Genomic DNA, 19,335 nt, shown 5'->3' with positions numbered 1-19,335 from the left:
ATGTCGACTGAAACTTTATGTCATACACCAGGCTCGCTAAAAGGGTAACATTAGTAGTGAAAACGCAAGCCTGATAAAGGTGACCTGTACCGACTCATGCCATACCGTACTGTATCACTCGGTGGAAACGGGCCAAATGTTTCCCAGGAAGTGATGATGTCATTCTCTTGGGATTCTCTCATGGGATGGAAACAGTGTTAAATTTGCAAAAGTTTAATGTAAAACATTTACTTTACATAAAACTACATCTATAAAAAGCTCTTTAATAGGGATGTAACGGTATCAAAATTTCACAGTACGATAATACCTCAGTATGAATGGCACGGTACGGTATTTATTGAATAATTTACAGGAAAGACAAAACTAATGAAAAGACTCGAAAAAAGTGCCAAAAGTGTTTATTTACCTTAACACTGAACATATCAATGACATACAAATTAGCCAACTATCTGTAAGCTTCGAAACAGGAACTTCAATTTTTCAATTTTAATAACAAAAAACTATTTAACAATATAAAAAAATAAAGTTAAATAAATAAATTGTTGAAAACTCATCACATTCAACATTTAATCACTCACTCACTTAGATAGAGATGGGTTTTTAAGGAAAATTATCATATAACTATAATCTGGTAAAAGCTGGATCTCTGGGCATGGTCCCCGCAGCAGAAAAAACCCTCTCTCATTTGGGACTGAGGTTTCTGGGACAGAGAGATATGATTTAGCCAAGGTTGACAGCAGTGGGTAACGCTGTGCATTGTCTTTCCACCACTTGAGAGGACAAGCCATGAGTGAGATAGAGGTCTCTTTCCAGTACAAGCCAATGTCTGCATCAATCTGAACAGTGTGCTGTGTTCTGCGGTCGCCATGACTGTTATTAGTCGTATTCCCCGACTTATATTTCACCACAGTCTGGCAGTGCCTGCATACTGTTGTTTTCTTTGTCTGTCACCTTTTCTCCTTTTTCGTATCTTTTTAGAAAGAAACCGAAATACTTCCACACATCTGATTTAAAACCTGCTTTAGGTTCGATCATTTCCAGATCTTTTTCTTCCCCGCTACTAGCAGCACACTCCATTTCCGCATTACTGGATCTGTAGTGACAACAGACCGCAAAGGATGATGGCCACGCCTAGGCTGATGGGAATTGTAGTTCCCGCTACCTCCCGTTCGCTTCATTCGCCTAAGCAAACTTTTCTCAGAAATATAGTTTTATTAAGTCATGCGCCTACGGTAATATTGAAAAAAATTACTATTGTGGTATGACGGTATTTACAATATTGTTACATCCCTACTTTCTAAAAATATATCAAACCCATGCTACTACATGATTAATCTGCTGTGTTGATTATAAAGTTACTATGATAACAACTAAAGTACTGTAAACAAATGACCCAATACTGTTCAACAATAGAGTATATTAGACTGCAGTTTATTGTAGTAAATGCTACAGTTTATCACTTCACTATAGTTAATAATACTATACACCTGACAAATATCTTGTGGTGGATTCCAGATGTAAGAGCAACAAATAATAACTTGACTTCTAGTTGATCATTTGGAAAAGTTGCAGAAGGTAGATCCCAATCATCACAAATACTGCAGAAGACCTACTGGAACCCACATGAAGCCAAGATTCTCACAGAAATCAGTCAAGTTTGTTGAAGGAGAAATCATGGTTTGGGGTTACATTCAGTATGGGGGCTGTGCGAGAGATCTGCAGAGTGGATGATCAACATCAACAGCCTGAGGTATCAAGACATTTGTGCTGCCCATTACATTACAAACCACAGGAGAGGGACAATTCTCCAGCAGGATAGCGCTCCTGCTCATACTTCAGCCTCCACATCAAAGCTCCTGAAAGTGAAGAAGGTCAAGCTGCTCCAGGATTGGCCAGCCCAGTCACCAGACATGAACATTATTGAGCAATGTTTTCTTTGGTAAGATGGAGGCATTAAAGATGAATCTAAAGAGTCTTGATGAACTCTGGGAGTCCTGCAGGAACGCTTTCTTTGCCATTCCAGATGACTTTATTAATCAGTGATTTGAGTCAGAGATGTATGGATGCAGTCCTCCAAGCTCATGATGGAGTCAGACACAATATTCATTCTGTCTCCACTGCAGCAGAACTTTATATTCTATACTGGACATTATTTCTGTTCAGTGATGACACTTTAGTCTAAGCAGAGTCAGAACTTACTGTCCTAATGAAATCATTCAACATCAAGGCATGATCATATTTTATTGTGCTCAAATAAGCAAAATCTACAGGCCTTTGCCTTTCATATGAGCCACTTCTGATACCAAATGATCAACTAGAAGTCAAGTGATTACTTGTTGTACCTAAAACTTGGATAGGCGACCAGACTTCTGTCAGGTAGAGTATTATAGTTCAAGAACACTATTGCGTTTACTCTAGTATTGTCAGGATGATTTACATTTCTTGTTTGTCGTGTGTTTTCTGTTCAGTCTTTGTGTTCCCATAGTCATTAGATACCTTTGTTGTTTATTTGTTTCCACCCACTTGTTATCTTGTTTAGTTAATTGTTTTTTGCTTCACGTTTCACTTTCATTTCACTCTTGTGCTAAACGGCCATGAAGCCCCCTCGTTTCAGCAGGATGTTTTTACACCTCTACTTTGGAAAAAGTCAGAAAAGTGAACGTGTCCAGCTCTATTTAGGGGGAGTGTCGGAGGAAGAAAAGAGGCATGGTGTGGGAGTGTCTATTTGGGTGCGCTGAGTTTCAGAGTCAAAACACACACACACACACACACACAATGGTGGACTTTAACTGCAGTTTGGGTCTTTCATTCAGGGAATTCATTCATGCCCCTCGCGACAAACAAGATATTTGATTCGAGGAGCTGCTCTAAGCGTGTATTTTTCATGCAATGTTTGATACCGCACGGCGAATGAGAGAAAAAAAAACTCTGCATTTCCCGGAAACTTAGATGCACACGGCAGGTAGTGTCAGAAAGCCGCGTGTGTTATTCCGGTCACTAAATGCGGTGAAAATCCTACACGAGGTTAAAGTTTGGTTGTGGTGCTAACATGTTTACATTCAGTGCAATAGTTAACTTAGTTCGATATGAACAAACTGAATAAACAAAGAGCACTGGTCGCTCACTTACCAAATCTGTAGAGACAGGACAATCACCAGCAACTAGAGCCGCGTCTTTATTAAGAGAAGACTACAAGCGAATCCGGATCTCAGCGTTTGCAGATGAGAACAGCTCTCAGGTAAACAATAATCCTCCTTAGACACGTAAGTTATTGTTGTCGAGCGTCGCGTACACCGTTAATCCACACGTGACTCCAGCTGAGCTCTCACAGAGAGAAAATGAAAACGAAACTTAACGGCAGCAAACTATAAAAGCAACACTTCACGCTTGTTTTGCCAACACAACGTGGCGTCTCTGTCGTCTAAACACTGTGACTAATGAATATTAATGAAGTTGCACAATAGATTGGTTTGAACCAAGCCTTACTCATGCATTAATGCATCACACTGTAAGACGTAATAAGACTCACTCTGGCACAGACGTCCAGTCTGCACGCTGGAATACACGCTATTATCTCATGACCGTGACGCAGCTTCAAAAATTCGTTTCAAACCGGAAGTACGAAGTTGCTTGAAATAACGCAAAAACAACCAATTTACACTTTTTAGTGAAATATAGGTGTCCTAATAGTGTTTTTAGCAGTGTGGGACACATATACGACTGTCAACAGCTCAACACATGTGTTTTGGTGTTTCGTGACCCTTTAACCTCCCATTGTCTGTTGTTTTTGTGACATATATGATGTCCATGTGTCACCCACATCCCGTGCTTTGTTTTTGTTCTCTCCTTTATTTAATAAAACTTCTCAAGCCTGTGTCTGGATTCTCTTCTTATTATTTTCCTTTTGCACAACACATTTGACGTGACAAGTATTTTGTCACTTGGGTAAATCTGCATCTCTGGAAGTGATCGTAGCCAGTAGACGACTCTCAGAGAGCGGGTCGGCGCCGCTGTGTGAACTGAAGCCTCTCCTGTAGTCAATAATTGAGTCTCTGGATTAAAGTTGCAACAGTGGAGATGGAGGCTCAGCGGGACCATCAGCGGACTGATGGACAGTGAATAAAGCCTGACTCATTTCCTGGCTGGAGAAACACAAGATCTAATGCTCCACGAGGAAGTTTCTTGTGTTTGTGAGTCAGTTTGGGGTGACGCCGAGTTTCTCTGGCTTTCAGGAATCATCCACTTCTGCCAAGAGCTTTCAGACAAAGCAGAGTCCAGCTCTTCAACTCATTCAACTCCACACACACACACACACACACACTTGGAAGACATTTGAGAGGCCTGGTTTGAAGACTCAGTCAATGTTCTCCAAATGATTATGTTCATGTTGTTATCCATTTCTGACTGAATTTTCCATGTTTCTTTACTGTAAATGTAGTTGTTATGTAAAAGGCCTTCTGTTTTGGATGTATCCCAGCTAGTAAAACTCATGTGGCTCAAATCTGGCCCACATGAGACACTTACATCCGGCCCACATACTGCATGAAATGATGGCACTCGGGCGGTCCGTTCCTGTTTGTCAGATCTTTGCCACAAATATGCCAAAGAATACCACATATTAAACAGAATTTAACCAAGTGAACCAGAACTGACCCTATTCTGGGCCACAGTTTGCTTTTATTCTGGCCCAGATCTGTCCCACACCAAACTCTTACATCTGGACCACATACTGAATGGAATGATGGCTCTAGAGCGGCCCACTCCTGTTTGCCAGATCTGGGCCACAAATTAGCTATATTACTACCCTGCCATGTCAAAGAGCTATGGTTTGAGCCCTATATTATCAAATGATTCCTGTATTTTATCTTTGCCAAATGTGACCTATCGTAGGATAACAGTACCATACTCGCCACATCCAACCTCATCTGCATTTTTTAGCTTACACTGTCTTTAGCCAGAGATACTCAACCATATTTGCCATATCTCATCTGGGCCACTTTAGACTAACAGCCACATTAGTCAAAGCTTACTATGCAGAATATTTGCCTAAAGTGACCCACAATTGTTTTAAGGTAACTGGGCCACATTTGTCAGATCTTCTCTGGGCCACTTTAGGCTCACAGCCACATTAGTCAAAGCTTACTATCAGATTATTTGCCTAAAGTGGCCCACATATGTTTTAAGATAACTGGGCCACATTTGTCAGATCTTCTCTGGGCCACTTTAGGCTCACAGCCACATGAGTCAGAGCTTACTTTGCCAAATATTCACAAAACAGGTCCACATATGTTTTAAGGTAACTGGGCCACATTTGTCAAATCTTCTCTGGGTCACCTTAGGCTTACAGCCACATTAGTCAGAGCTTACTTTGCCAAATATTCACAAAACGGGTCCACATATGTTTTAAGGTAACTGGGCCACATTTGTCAGATCTTCTCTGGGCCACTTTAGGCTCACAGCCACATTAGTCAAAGCTTACTTTGCCGAATATTCACAAAACGGGTCCACATATGTTTTAAGGTAACTGGGCCACATTTGTCAGATCTTCTCTGGGTCACTTTAGGCTCACAGCCACATTAGTCAAAGCTTACTATGCAGAATATTTGCCTAAAGTGGTCCATATATGTTAAAGGTATCTGGGCCACATTTGTCAAATCTTCTCTGGGTCACTTTAGGCTCACAGCCACATTAGCCAGAGCTTACTTTGCCAAATATTCACAAAACGGGTCCACATATGTTTTAAGGTAACTGGGCCACATTTGTCAAATCTTCTCTGGGTCACTTTAGGCTCACAGCCACATTAGTCAAAGCTTACTATGCAGAATATTTGCCTAAAGTGGCCCACATATGTTTTAAGATAACTGGGCCACATTTGTCAGATCTTCTCTGGGCCACTTTAGGCTTACAGCCACATTAGTCAAAGCTTACTATGCAGAATATTTGCCTAAAGTGGTCCACATATGTTAAAGGTATCTGGGCCACATTTGTCAAATCTTCTCTGGGTCACTTTAGGCTCACAGCCACATTAGCCAGAGCTTACTTTGCCGAATATTCACAAAACGGGTCCACATATGTTTTAAGGTAACTGGGCCACATTTGTCAAATCTTCTCTGGGTCACTTTAGGCTCACAGCCACATTAGTCAAAGCTTACTATGCAGAATATTTGCCTAAAGTGGCCCACATATGTTTTAAGATAACTGGGCCACATTTGTCAGATCTTCTCTGGGCCACTTTAGGCTCATAGCCACATTAGTCAGAGCTTACTTTGCCGAATATTCACAAAACAGGTCCACATATGTTTTAAGGTAACTGGGCCACATTTGTCAAATCTTCTCTGGGTCACTTTGGGCTCACAGCCACATTAGTCAGAGCTTACTTTGCCGAATATTTGCCAAAAGTGGCCCACATATGTTTTAAGGTAACTGGGCCACATTTGCCATTTTTCTTCTGGGCCACATTAGACTCACAGTCGCATTAGCCAGAGATTACTGTGCCGAATATTTGCCAAAAGTGGCCCATATGTGTCTTAAGGCACATTTATACCAACACATGTGAGCCACTAAGGGTTTAGATCCAGATTACCCGTAAATGACTATGCCACATTTTTGCCAACTGTGGCCCATCATTTGGACCAAATTTATAATTTTCCACATGGGCCACATTAGTCTTATATTCAGATTACATTTTGCCATAAGTGCCGAATCTTTGCTTTAAATGGCCCATATATGTATCGGAATCTTTGGCCCACTTTTGCCATTGTACAGGTGGACCACTTCAGGCTCACATTTGATTTTTCTGGGCGAAGGAAGACCACCAGTGTCACATAACTGCCTAAAGTGGCCCACATTCAGATGCTATCTGGTATAGATTCTTTGTGGGGTTTCATCACAAAAGCACTGTTATTAATTATTCACTGATTAAAGCAGGGTGCCCAAACTTTAAGTATGAAGGACCAAAAATCAAATATTCTCGAGAGCCGTGGGCCGAAGGTAAATATACCAAACTATATTACATTAAAGTTGCCATGGGTAATTTCCTATTATATTAATGTTACAAAATAAAAAGAAACCATTACTTTAAACCGTATTAACTAATGCAGTAAAACTTTTTTAAATGATAACTTATTGCAGTAACACCAAACAATCACACTTATAACGCAGTGGAGTTCAGTGCAGAATCTGCCTTTGACTTGATTTGCTCAGCAAAGTCTGCATTGTCAGGTGACAGTATATAGATTTAAACTAAATCTGATTAATTTGCATCATTTAATTAAAACATTTCATTTGTTAAAGCTTTTATCAAACAGACAAAGCTTAAAACAAACAAAGGGTTACATTAAATTTAAATTGACAATCTCTTAACCATCCCTTTCTACTCAGATGGAATGGTGGGCCGAATCAAAGGTTACCATGGGCCAATCTCTGGATTGAAGGGATAGTTCAGCAATTGGTGGTTCATTCCACTGTGGCACCCCATGATAAATCAGGGACTAAGCTTAAGGATAGTGAGTGAGTCATTTTTGTTTTATTAAAGTTAGTATATGAGCATTCTTCTATTTGTGTTTTGCAGAAAGTCCTGGAGGTTTCTTATTTTCTGATGATTTTGTGAAACCTTTCGTGTTTTCATCCTCAGGTGAAGTGCAGACCTATTCCTTACCATCTGATGCTAAAACTAGCCTGATGAGAGATTCTGAGAAAGGTTGCCTATATCCATCAACTTTTTCCAGGTTAGTGAAATCATAACTTTAAAAGGTTGAATTAAATACAACATGAATTTAAAGTGTACACTTTAGAAGTTACTGTATGTAATCACCATTACAGAATTATATTATCACCATTGCACCACTATGCAATTTATGCGTACCTAAAATGTCATTTTTAATTCAATGTTTTACTTGCTTTTGAAATATTTTATTTACACATATATAATATACACATATTCCATTTACCTATAATCATGTACCCCCCCCCCCCCATCAATCAGGAGCTATCAATCCTTGAGGCAGGGCTATCAGTCCTTTAGGGCCGAGCTGTCAGTACTTTAGGGTGGGGCTATCAATCTTTTTGGGTGGAGCCTTTTAGTTATTAAGAGCTGGGCTATCAATACTTTAAGGCAGATCAATCAGTGCTTTAGGGCGGAGCTGTTATTTCTTTAGGGCCGAACTACCAGTCCTTTAGGGCCGAGCTGTCAGTGATTTAGGGCGGGGCTATCAATATTTTAGGGTGGAGCTTTCAGTCATTTAGGGCGGGGCTATCAATCATTTAGGGCAGGGCTATCATTCCTTTAAGACAGGGCTATCAGTCCTTCAGGGGGGCAGGGCTATCGGTCATTTTGGGCTGGGCTATCAATCATTTAGCATGTGGCTAAAAGTAATTTAGGGTGAGGCTATCAGTCCTTTAAGGCGGAGCTATCAGTCCTTTAGGGTGGGGCTTTTAATCATTTAAGGCAGGGCTATCTGTCCTTTAGGACAAGGCTATCAGTCAATAGGGCGGGGCTATCAATCATTTATGGCCTGGCTATAAGTCATTTAGGGCGGGGCTATCAGTCATTTAAGGTGGGGCTGTCAGTCCTTTAGGGGCGGGGCTATCAGCGGGTGTCTCATTTCTGCACTGAATTCATTCATTCATCAATCGTCCTTCATTTTGTTAGCAACACCCGTCTTTCAACAATTCATTCGACCCCCGTAGAACAAAACCATGCACCACCCAATATCTTTTTTTAATTTCAGGACCATTTCTAGTGGATGTAAGTCATGATAGTGGAACAAAAGGGCAATTTTCCATTAAATGGAAATTCCATTTCATGATGACTGTACTTTGAAATCATTTGAGTGTTTAACCTTTTGTGTACATCTCTTTCTTTAAAATACCAGAATGCTTTGTGGATCTTTTAGAATCACAACAGATGGAAAACAAAAAATCTAGAGCGGAATAGCCTGTATATGCCTTTAGACACATGCATATTGTAATGCTCTTCTCTCTGTTGCATCATGTGTTTTGTCCTCCTGAGTTTTACATGTGCCTTACAGCATTCATCATCTCCATCTCAGTGTGTCTGTGGTGTTGCTGCGTTACACTAAAAACAACCAGTTCACCCATAGCAGCAGGGTAAAGGGATATTTCACTCAATACCCTGGATTTATGGCAGACAATTTTGCTTTTTTTCAACTCAATTAATTTTGACACGTTATTTCTTAAAACAAGACAATATGTTTTGCTTGTCTAGAAAATGCTTCTTAATTTAAACATTTTTAGGTATTTGGACAAGAAACAAGACAAAAAAAATCTAAGTAAGAGAGCATTTTTTGCTCAAAATGGACTAGAATGAGTGTTAAAAAAAACAATAATTACGAGCAGGTATTCAAATTATGATGAACAACATCATGCAGCACAATATAAAGACACAAACATTAAACTGCAGGTTTCAGGCAATGCAGTTTAATCCAGAATGAACAATCTTTGCACATACGCCTGTGTAAAATATAGCAGTTTATTTACTTTCAGTTGCATTAACAATCATAGTCGTGTTTTCAACAAGAGCAAAGGGAAAGACGCAAACTCAACCCATGGCGTGGATAAAGGCAACTGAAAACATACACATACATTATAACCACCAGAATGACGATGAATGAAGTAAATAAATGTCTGTGTCCTCCTGAAATGTGTAACTAAGAAAGTTTTTTTGTTTTTTTTTGCAGTGTTACAGGTCAAAATTAACTAGAATGAGTGTTAAAAACAACATTATTTCCAAGCATGCATTCAAATGATCATAAACAACATCATGCAATGCTATATAGACTAATATACAGTTATTTTTAAAGTGTATAATGCATATAGGTGATGTAAAATATGTTCTTTATTTATGGGCGGTGGCATATTTTTTATATCATTTCGCTTATATAATTTTTTTATATTAATTGGCTGGGTTTGTTGTGAAAACCTGGCAACCCTTGCAATTCAATGCCAAATGAACGGTCTTTGCACACACACCTGTGTAAAATATAGCAGTTTATTTAGTTTCAGTAGCATTAAAAATCATAAAGATTTAATTTCATTCAGGATTCAGCAACAGCATAGGAAAAGATGCAAACTCAGTCCATGGCTTGGATAAAAGCAAGTGAAAACACACACACATTATTACCACCAGAATGATGATGAGTGAAATAAACAGCTTCTGTGTCCTCCTGAAAAGTGTAACTAAGTAATATTTTTCCCAGTGTTAGAGGACAAAATAGACTAGAATGTGTGTTGAAACAAAATTATTTACAAGAATGAATTCTAGTTATCATAAACAGCATCATGCAATGCAATATAAACTAATATACAGTTATTTTTAGTGTATAATGCATATAGTGATGTAAAATATGTTCTTCATTTATGGGCGGTGGCATTTTTGTTATATCACTTGGATATGGTTTGTTTTTAAAATCTGGCAACCCTTGCAATCCAATGCAAAATGAACGGTCTTTGCGCATACGTCTGTGTAAAATACAGCAGTTTATTTAGTTTCAGTAGCAACAACAATCATAATGATTCAATTTCATTCAGGATTCAGCTACAGAATAGGAAAAGATGCAAACTTAATCCATGGCGTGGATAAAAGCAAGTGAAAACACACACACATTATTACCACAAGAATAACGATGAGTGAAATAAACAGCTTCTGTGTCCTCCTGAAAAAATGTAACTAAGAAAGTAAATTTTTTTGCAGTGTTACAGGTCAAAATGGATTAGAATGAGTGTTAAAAACAATACTAATTCCAAGCATATAGTCAAGTTATTCTAAACAACATCATGCAATGCAATATAAACTAATATACAGTTATTTTCAGTGTATAATGCATATGGTGGTGTGAAATATGTTCTTAATTTATGAACAGTGGCATATTTTTTTTATATCATTTGGCTATAGTTTTGTTGCGAAAACCTGGCAACCCTTGCAATCCATTGCAAAATAAACAGTCTTTGCACACACGCCTGTATAAAATATAGCAGCTTATTTACTTTCAGTAGCATTAGAAAGGATTTTTTTTTTTTGCAGTGTTACAGGTCAAAATGAACTAGAATCAGTGATAAAACAAAAATATTTCCAAGCATACATTCAAATGATCATAAACAACATCATGCAATGCAGTATAAACTAATATAGTTACTTACAAAGACGAAACTGTACTTAATGCATATAGTGATGTAAAATATGTTCTTTATTTATGGGCGGTGGCGTATTTTTATATCATTTGGCCATAGTTTTGTTGCAAAAACCTGGCAACCCTTGCAATCCAATACAAAATGAAGAGCCTTTACACATACAAACACAGCAGCTAATTTGATTTCAGTAGCATCAACAGTCATAAAGATTCAATTTCATTCAGGGTTCAACTAGAGCATAGGAAAAGATGCAAACTCAGTCCAAGGCGTGGATAAGAGCAAGTGAAAATACACACACATTATTACCACCAGAATGACGATGAGTGAGATGAACAGCGTCTGTGTCCTCCTGAAAGATCCGCGTCTCCTCCATTCAGCTTCTTGCACTTTTTTCCCCATAACGATCGCACCTGCGCAGGTTTACAATGTACAATATCCTCCCGAAAACAGCCCAGGGGCTTGAGTTTTTGTCCTGAATCTGCTGCAGATCGCTGAGCTCCACCTTGGTTTGAGGCCTGGGCGAAGCTTTATGAGAAGAAAGAGGCAGAAACAAAGGAGCGTGTGTGTGTGTGTGTGTGTGTGAGCAGGTGTATCTCCTCCACATTTTCATCCTCCACCCCTGGGGCTCCAGCTGATGAAACTGCACAGGTGTGTGGAGGTTTGCAGACACCTGAGATGAAAAAGCGCCGCCACATTGATGCAGTTTCATTGAGATCTTTCGTCGGCTGACGGCTCCTTCACTGCAGCCTTTGTGCTCTGTGTTATTCAGCTTTAGTCCTGTGGACTCTTTTATTCATGAAAGTGACACACCTAAATGTGTAAAACACTCCTCATACAGTACACTGACAGAAATGATTAATTGGATTTACTCAGTTTTTTAAGGTTGCAAACTATTTATTTATTTATTTATTATTTATTTATGAGGAAGCAATTTACACAACTATAAGAGCAACAATGAATAAGTGCTGTAGGCAAGTTTCAGGTGTGTAAAGTCTAATTTAATTCAATTCAATTCAGCTTTATTTGTATAGCGCTTTTACAATGTAGATTGTGTCAAAGCAGCTTCACATAAATGATCACAGTAACTGGAACAGTGTGGTTCAGGTTTTAGTGTTTAAGTTCAGTTCAGTTCAGTTTAGCTCAGTGGGATTTAATCATTACTGAGAGTTCAAACACTGAAGAGCAAATTCATCGATGCATAGCTCTACCAATCCTGAACCATGCGAGGCAGTGGCGACAGCGGAGAGGAAAAAAAAACTTCACCTGATGGGAGTGAAGAAAAAAAACCTTGAGGGAACCAGACTCAGTTGGGCACGACCATTTTAATTTCTCCGCTGGCCAAAGTCTTGTGCAGAGCTTCATTCGCCGTGGTTTAGGCTGGAAGATGGCCTCAATGAAGACTCGTCTGTCCCTGGAGCGTCGCTGGAATCAGACTCATGTTCTCCACTCCCCACGACCATCAGCGCAGCAGCAGCTCAGGATATGGCCTGGTCCCGGATATGGAATCCTTGGGATCATCACGTCGCTGGTCTTGGATCCAATCAGTGACTCCGCATAATCTGAGGGCCTCGGGATGAGTATCCCCAGGTGAAAATAGAGGATAAAGAAAATAATTAGCGTAGCTGCTGTTCATAGTGTATATAAGCAAGATGCAGAAGCCAGTGTGGAACCCGCTAGGTGATGCATTGAGTGTATGCTTTACTAAACAGAAGCAAAACATCAGTAATTTTTATTTATTTATTTTTTGTAGTACAGTTACCGGTGGAGTCAGAGAGGCAATTTCAGATTAGGAAGGAAAGTGGAGACTAAATAGTTGAGTTTTTAGTCGTTTCTTGAAGACAGCGAGTGACTCTGCCGTTCTGATGCAGTTAGGGAGTTCATTCCACCAACTGGGCAGATTGAACGCGAGGTGTGATGTGCTCTGATTTTCTGCTTCTGGTCAGAATCCTGGCCGCAGCGTTCCGGATGAGCTGCAACTGTCTGACTGTCTTTTTGGGTAGCCAAGAAAGGAGTCCATTACAGTAATCCACCCTGAGAAAAGCTTGTGCGAGCAAGACAGCCTAAAAATCTGACTCCGCCACCAATTACACCAATTCTGTCAGGAGGAACGGGCCAAAATTCCTGCAAACTATTGTGAAAAGCTTGTGGAAGGAGACCCAAAACATTTGACCCAAGTTATACGATTTAAAAACAAAGCTAAAAAAATTATCAAGGAAATGTGTGTACATTTTTGACTGTCAAGAAAAAAAAAAGAGGTCCCACTTTATATTAAGTGTCCTAAACTAATATGGACTTACACAGGAATTAATAGTTTACTACGATGTACTTATTGTGTAAATACATGTATTTATTGTGTACGAATGCTTGATTAAATACCTGTATGTAGTTACATCTGTAATTAACTTCTGTAATTACATTTGTAAATACACTGTTGACCATTCCTTACACCTCAATCCTCCCTTAAACCTACCCACACCATCAAACCTGTTCATAACCCAACCTCTATCCCATTTCAAGAGCACCACAGGTGCTCTCAAATACATTATAAACGCAGTAAGTACATTGTGTTTATTTTTTTGATGCAAGTACATCGTAGTTAAGGACACTTAATATAAAGTGGGACCAAAAAAAATTCTCTCATTATTCTGGCATTTAGCAAATGTAAATCATTTAGGGCAGTGGTCACCAAACTTGTTCCTGGAGCTCCGGTGTCCTGCAGATTTTAGCTCCAACCCTAATCAAACCTGAACAAGCTAATCAAGCTCTTACTTGGTATACTTGAAACACCCAGGCAGGTGTGTTGAGGCAAGTTGGAGCTAAACCCTGCAGGGACACCGGCCCTCCAGGACCGAGATTGGTGACCCCTGATTTAGGTAATCCTAACAGACCTAAATAAGAAAACGTTTAGTATGATTTACCATCAGACATTTTTTTAAATTGCTATGCTCCTTTTTTTAGAGTGTATGTAAACTTTATAAGACTGTTCTCTAAGGCCGTACTCAGTTGCCTCGAACCGGGCCAAAGCACGCTTGTCCCCCCTCCAGTCTCCCCCGACGGCCCGCGCTCACACCACAAATGGGCCTCGGCACGCTTACGTCATCGCTGCTGCGCTGTTCAGTGAGAAGCGCTCTCTCACTCAGCAGCACAGTGTAGATTTCTCTAGTTATATCGTTTCAGTCGTTTGATATGCAGTGACATGCAGTCAAGTATTTCGCCAAACAGTCCTTAGGGATGCGGGGACACGCAGTCAGATATTTCGCCGAACAGATCCGCCACTTTTGGAGCTCATAAACAATCATTAAGCTCTCGTGCTGCAGGATTGAGGAGGTCTGCTGAAGGTGCAGCTGTCGTGCAGTGAGGAGTTCTCGTCTTTAATAAACGACGGCAGTTTGCGTTCACTGAACAGTAAGAATGATTAATAAATCCATATGAAACAGCCCCGTAAAAGTCACGTCTCACTTTCAGTTTCGGGCTTTAGGCGCGTTTTGCACTCACACACAAGCGTACCGCGCCAAAGCCCAAGTGAACCGCACTCAAGCACACCTCTTCCAACCGGGCTAGGGCCGGCCAAGTGAACCGTGCTTGAGCCCGATTCAGCGCACTCACACTTTTCAAACCATCCGGGAAACAGTCCTGGGCACGGTACGGATGGCATAGTGTGAGTAGGCCCTAAATCTATCTGATAAACTCTCTGATTGCTGTTTGAATGATATGAAAACAGCATGAATAAAATTTTGCACTGACAGTCAAGCATTCAAACAAGAAGCTCCTCTTATTTCCACAATGACCTTGTTTAATCTCGCCGCTTCAGGTCTTCCAGCTCTTCTCCACAACTCAAGAACTCCAGCTGCATTTCCAGGAAACATCTCTTGGTTTAATGTTCTGGATTTCACAGTATTTTTCTGGTCAGCTCTGATCAATGGAAATGTGTGTGTGTGTTTTTTTTTTTTTTTGTAGGTTGAGGAGTTTTGTGTGTGTGTGTGTGTCTGTTGTTGGGTGTGCTCTGTCCTAGATAACTCCACAAGGCCTTTGAAGCAATCTAGGCCAAAGCCACAGCAGAGATTGGCTTTGACAGGGAAAAAAAAAAGATCAAAATTAAAGCGCTATTGAAACTAGTTCATGTCACACGGAGGAGCTCACTTTATATAAAAGCATCTGAAGCGGGCATGCCTTTGAGTTGCTCTAAATATATATATATATAAATGACACCCGCGCTTGTGTTTAAAGCATCCGTTCAGCCAGAAATGAACATGTGCCTGTTATTTACTCTCTCTCATGTCTTTCCAAACATGGATGATCTTATTTCTCCATGTCACACATAAAACACCTGAATTTTTCGATGCAATTATGTAAGATATGTTCACTTCCCTACATCATAGCACAGGACAACCTTAAAACATGATGCAAATCTGACGCAGGTGAGTGGGTTTGACAAACCACCTGTAGTAAATGCTTTTCACTTTATTCGACACTTGCACCAGCTTTTGCACATTTGCACTTTCATACAATCCTGCCACATTTCTTAAAAAGCATTGTGCATTTATAAAGCGTGCCTCACACAGGTCAGTGGGCGTGACAAACCACCTGTAGAAACAGTCTTCTCTTTCTATATTAATTAAAAAACACTCCTCCCCTCATAACTTAATTAACTTAAGTTAACTAACTTGTTAACTTGTTGAATCACTGAATGCCTCCTCCATTGTAAATCGCTTTTGGACAACAGCGTCTGCTAAATGACTCAATATAAAAGTGCATTTTTTATTCAATGCTTGATGTAATCTCGATTTAAACGAGGCATATTTTAGCAAATAAACAAATCTGTTTTTCTATTTTCAATAACTGAATAATTCTGCTGCAAACAATTGAAATCTGTTCAGTTCAATGTTTTAGTTCAATTAAGCTGCAATTCACTGATTCCTGAATCGACCAGTTTGAGTCACTGATTGAGAGTCACTTTTTATTGCATGCTTTATAGTGTTGGTAATATAAATGTATTTTAACTTAGGCTTATGCATGTAATTGTGTCCAGTATTACACATATTTGCATTATTATATAATGATCCAATGGCCTATTGTTCTTACCACTATTGAACTGGGTATTTGTTTAATGTTATTTCATTCATTCATTCATTCATTCATTCGTTCGTTCGTTTGTTCGTTCGTTCGTTCGTTCGTTCGTTCATTCATTCATTCATTCATTCATTCATTCATTCACTCACACATTTGTTCATTCGTTCATTTACCTATCCATTTTATATTACTTGAATATTCTGTTCCACTCAAATTTACATAAAATTATAGGACTAAAAGATATTTATTTATTTATTTAATATTATTAATGATTTGAATATTTAATTAAATTAAATTAAGTCTTTTAATTTAATTTTCATTTTCACTTATTTATCTATTTTTATTTATTTATTTTAATGGGTTCAATATTCAATTAATCTTTTTATTACACATTAATTTAATTTATTTATTTTAATTTATTTATTTAATTATTTTAATTATATATTATATATTAATTATATATTAATTATATATTATTTAAATATTTTAATGGATTGAATATTAAATTTTTTTCTTAAAATTAATTTTCACTTGTTTATTTATTTACTTATTTATTTATCTATTTATGTTAGTGGTTTGAATATTTAATTATTCTTTTTATTGAAATTTTTCATTTATTTTAATGGTTTAATTATTCAATTTATCTTTTAATGGAATATAAATATTTATTTATTTATTGATTTATTTTAATGGGTGGAATATTTAATTTATCTTTTTATTGAATATTTAATTATTTATTAATTTTAATGGTTTGAATATTCAATTAATACTTTTATTGAATGTTTATTTATTATTTTTTAATTTTAATGAATTGAATATTTATTTTTACTTATTTATTTATTTATTTATTTATGTTAATGTTTCAAATATATAATTTATCTTTTTATTGAGTATACATTTTCACTTAATTTTTTATTATTATTTATTATTATTTTTACTTTATTTCAGTTGGTTAATTATTCTATTGATCTTTTCATTGAATATTTATTTATTTTATTTTATTTTTGGGTTGAATATTTAATTTATCTTTTTAATTAAATATTTATTTTCACTTTATTTATTTATTTTTTATTTATCTATATATTACACATTAATTTTATTTATTGTTAATTATTTATTTTAAATTATTTATTTATTTGTTTTAATGGGTTGATTATTCAATTTATCGTTTTATTGAATATTCTTTTTTTTTTTTTGTTTATTCACTCAATTTCTTTTCGGCTTAGTCCCTTTATTAATCTGGGGTCGTCACAGCGGACTGAATCGCCAACTTATTCAGCATATGTTTTACGCAGCGGATGCCCTTCCAGCTGCAACCCATCACTGGCAAACACCCATAAACGTCCATTCACACACATACACTAAGGACAATTTAGCCTACCCAATTCCTGTTTAGCGCATGTGTTTGGACTGTGGCGGAAACCGGAGCAGCCGGAGGAAAACAACGCCAACACGGGAAGAACATGCAAACTCCACACAGAAATGCCAACTGATCCAGACGAGGCTCGAACCAGCAACCTTCTTGCTGTAAGGCGATCTTGCTACCCACTGTGCCACCGTGACGACCATTTGTTTTTATTTAATTTTATTTATTTATTCATTCATTGTGGATTTATTTATTTAAGGGGTTGATGATTTCCTCCATGTTATAAATTAATTATAGAATTAACTTTGGGTTCATTTATTAGATTCACATCTAATCTAGTTAATCTGGGTTGTGACTGGGGTTTTCCTACTCAATATCATGTTCATTTTCAAATGTAAATGATCTTATATTTCCACATCTGGAATTTTTCTCTCAGTCAAAAACTTCATATCCGATAATGTCCACACATGATATAAATACACTTCTTGACAGACAGGCAGAAAATGACTCAGAAGAAAGGCGACGCTGTCATAAGACATCATATTTTAATAAGGGTAAAACCCACGGCTGGGCGAGAGAGGAGAGAGAGAGACTCGTTTCTATTTTTAGCTCCACATTGACTCATGTCTGGAGCAACACAGACACTCCTTCCTCTTAAAATCTCAGACATGAGAGCCTTCATTTATTTTGATTAGTTTAATTTAATACGTCCTACTGTAAAATACAGAATAACAGAGACAAACTAAATCCAGAGGAACTTTGGCAACATCTTTAATGCTGCTTTCACACTAGCACTTTTGGTCCACACCTGGTTTTGTTTGTTGTCAAAGTATAGTACGTTTAGCTAGTGTGAATGCTGTCTTCTGAACTCGGGTGCGCACCAATGAACTGTTCCCAAGTCCGCCAGAAAGAGGTGGTCTGGAGTACGGTCTGGTCCAGTTCACTTCTGATATGAATGCAATCGAACCAAATAACTGAAGTGAACCGCCAACTGCACAACAAGCTTTAGTTTTCATACCGTTCATTCATGTGTGTGTGTGTGTCTGTGCATCACCTAACATTACCTTGGTGACAAGCGGGACTGAGCCAGTGCAATCAGTGATAATGTCTGCTTGTCACCTCCAAAAATGAAATGTGCAGACATCATGTTATGTCTGAACGTTTTTTATGTTTTTGTGGCAGATAGACGCAAGTGGCTCTCTGTATTTCGGAGTTGGGAAGGACAATCGAACTTGGGTTTGGACGAGGCATTCGGACCAAGTGAGCACCCTTTGTTTTTTAGGTAGTTTTGGAGGGTTCTTTGAAGCATCTTCGAGATGTTTACATTTAGTCATATAGCAGACGCTTTTATCCAAAGCGACTTACAAATGAGGAAAAGGAAGCAATTTACACAACTATAAGAGCAACAATGAATAAGTGCTGTAGGCAAGTTTCAGGTGTGTAAAGTGTAAGAAGCAAAACATTATATATATATTTTTTTTATGTAGTTAGTGGAGGAGTCAGAGAGAGAATTGCATATTAGGAAGGGAAGTGGAGACTAAATAGTTGAGTTTTTAGTCGTTTCTTGAAGACAGCGAGTGACTCTGCTGTCCTGATGCAGTTAGGGAGTTCATTCCACCAACTGGGCAGATTGAACGCGAGAGTTCGGGAAAGTGATTTCTTCCCTCTTTGGGATGGAACCACGAGGCGACGTTCATTCACAGAACGCAAGTTTCTGGAGGGCACATAGATCTGCAGAAGTGAGAGCAGAT

General features: G+C 38.3%; 1 protein-coding gene and 1 long non-coding RNA gene across 2 annotated transcripts in view; one reads left to right on the top strand and one right to left on the bottom strand.

Annotated features, from left to right (window-relative positions):
- Positions 1-19,335, bottom strand: part of LOC100331556 (signal induced proliferation associated 1 like 2) — an 823,625-nt gene that overhangs the window by 177,304 nt on the left and 626,986 nt on the right. The window lies entirely within an intron of this gene.
- LOC103912043 (uncharacterized) overlaps positions 5,622-19,335 on the top strand; it is a 30,134-nt gene continuing 16,420 nt past the window's right edge. Inside the window, exons 1-2 of the long non-coding RNA XR_012388999.1 lie at positions 5,622-7,509; positions 7,634-7,727. This is a non-coding gene — a long non-coding RNA (uncharacterized lncRNA). The remainder of the gene's footprint in view (positions 7,510-7,633; positions 7,728-19,335) is intronic.

Source organism: Danio rerio, chromosome 13, assembly GCF_049306965.1.
Source record: "Danio rerio strain Tuebingen ecotype United States chromosome 13, GRCz12tu, whole genome shotgun sequence".
NCBI lineage: Eukaryota > Metazoa > Chordata > Actinopteri > Cypriniformes > Danionidae > Danio > Danio rerio.
The sequence above is the reverse complement of the archived record's forward strand: the minus strand, read 5'-3'. Positions and strand labels throughout refer to the sequence as shown.